The following is a 2661-nucleotide window of genomic DNA, read 5'->3' as shown; positions in this document are numbered from 1 at the left end:
AAAAAGACGGTTTCTTAGATTTCATTATTTTGGAGAGCGCCTGATTTCACTGTGCCACCTCACATTTGTTGCTATGCTACTGTAAAACTTGTATTCACATATCGGTAAAATAGGACAATATAACTCTGAAATTGTACATTTAATAAAAGATGTAAATATTTTCAGTGTCGTGAGGTACCGAATAAACTCTTGTTTTCGTACATTACTTAATTTGATGAATTGCTGGTAAACATGCACATTTGTCGTCTTTATATTTTTGGTGTATGTTGTAAATTCTATGTCGATAAATCATATGTTGGTTTCCTTTATTTTTAAAGCAAGCAAGGAATTGTATTCAACAAAAATATTGTTATCCAACCCTTGTTTCCGCAGTTGTTGGAAGATAGTGAAAAATTCCAACAATACTATCGCATAAAACATAGCAGATATACACATACATATATGTGATAAGAAAACAACACATTTGCCACTCGAAACATACACCAACAACATTGTACAGTCGCCCATTTCTTGGGAAGTTCTACAGAACAATTTATCTAAAAAATAGTCAAATTTCCTGTCATTCTTTTCTTCTGACCTAACAAAACGAAGTAATTCTGTGAGTTTACTCTCTCGACTTATTGATAAAGGTGGTAGACTCTTTGGAGTGATCTGTATGATTCAAAAGAGATGAAAACACCAGTAGAGGAACTAATAACTTGAAAATAGACTGAAACTTTTTGAATAGCACCATCTCTTTCTTTACCAAAGAAAATGATACTGTGACAGTTCCTCATCGGATGCAACTATTCCATGTTTCCGGAGTATCAATATGAACTGATCGTCAAATGCATCGGCTTTAAATTTTGTTAAAGGTGTTTATTTCATCAATGTCCATAGCATGACATTTGTAGTTGGTCGAGGCTTACTTCGAGATAACACGTAACATACGATTTCGTAACTTGGAAAAATGTTAAAGGTACTCTAGACGATGGCTTCTTCCAGGTTGTATGTTTTATTTTGTACATTTTCAAGCCAATGCAAGGTACAGCTATAAAATCAGTGATACCCTCTACTTCCAATTATTAGGCAAACTCGCCACCCAAGCTTTGCTTTCTCGATGTCTTTAGGAAATGTGTAGACTGTCACCTTCTGATCACCAGGCTGATTTCTATCCAGATCTACAATTATCGTACACAGAACATTTTTTCCCATGTTTACAAGTATATATAGTAGAGGGTTTTACGGCGCTCGCAACAGCATAAGGTCATATGAGCGCCATGTTTACAAGTAAAGTGTAGTTCAAATTACTTTCATTCTAAGAACTCGCATTCTTCTACAACATTATTTTCATCCTTCGCAGCAGAATTTGTACTATATCATGTTGTAATAGAAACGAAATCACGTGAAACAACCGAAAATATGATAATAAGTCCTGATAGACACACTGCATCGCTGAATAAGATAATGAGATCATGTATATGCGTTAAATTGTGTTGGTTCAAATTATATTTACCGTTATCATCGCTTTTCAATAAAACTAAGTATCTATCCTGTCTGGCTCCTCGGACTCCTCGCCATCTTGATGAACAGCAGAGGTTGAAATAAACGGTGCTAGTTCCAGCAGCTACGTAATCCCACAATGAAAGAAAGCACCACTGATATTGTTTAGATAAAACAAAAGTGCAAGATAATAGCCATCGACAGAATAATGTACAAGTACTCCATATACACGTATGAAAATAATCCAGGAAAAAGGAGCAGATATTCAGAAAGGCCACCTCTATTTTCACCTAGTTCGGCTCGATTCGAAAAGTTAAAAAGCCGTAGCATATTTGTAGATGATCAAATTTATTTACTTTTGTGTTTAAGCATCATTTTTTATCTTTGTTTTGGTCAGTTTGAATGTCCACATCGATAAACAGTATTCAGAGAGAGAGAGAGAGAGAGAGAGAGAGAGAGAGAGAGAGAGAGAGAGAGAGAGAGAGAGAGAGAGAGAGAGAGAGAGAGAGAGAGAGAGAGAGAGAGAGAGGGGAGGAGTAGATCTTGCGAGAACTTCCGGGCAAAAAAAAATGGCGACTCGCGTAGTTCGGTTCGATTCGATTCGAAAAGTGAAATAGCCATAGCATCTTTGTAGACGATCAAATTAGCTTACTTTTGTGCTATAACGTCATTTTTTGTCAATTTGATCATCGGCACCGATAGACAGTAGTCCGAAATTAGTGAAAACAGGTCTTGTTTCACACAGGGTGAGAATAGCCAACGCTGGCAAGTCTCACCCGGGGTGAGAGGTCGATCGTATTTTTATTCTCATCCCGGAAACAATACACACAAAATGCTGAAGGTGGTACATGTAACAACACAACAACACACAACACACAAAACGAACGTCGTGCCGTGTAAGGCAAATGGGTAGTCTTTTGATTACTTCTTAATTACAAATTTTTAGATCTAATGTTTGTGAACACGCATGCAAAAAACAATTAATTTCCAGGAGCGATAAGTGCGATATTCATTGAGCAATGCTATTAAGTGGTAATCGGATACCCGGACCAGGGCTGCCAGATTTTTTTCTGGTGTGGGGCCAAGAATTTTAAGACTCCTTACTATGCTTGTTATATGTGTGAAATTTGGTCAAATTCGGTCCAGTAATAAGCGAGATAGCCTCCAGGTCCCCCCCCC

This window comes from Aplysia californica, unplaced genomic scaffold (genome assembly GCF_000002075.1).
Source record: "Aplysia californica isolate F4 #8 unplaced genomic scaffold, AplCal3.0 scaffold00383, whole genome shotgun sequence".
Lineage (NCBI taxonomy): Eukaryota > Metazoa > Mollusca > Gastropoda > Aplysiida > Aplysiidae > Aplysia > Aplysia californica.
Note: the sequence above shows the minus strand (reverse complement) of the source record.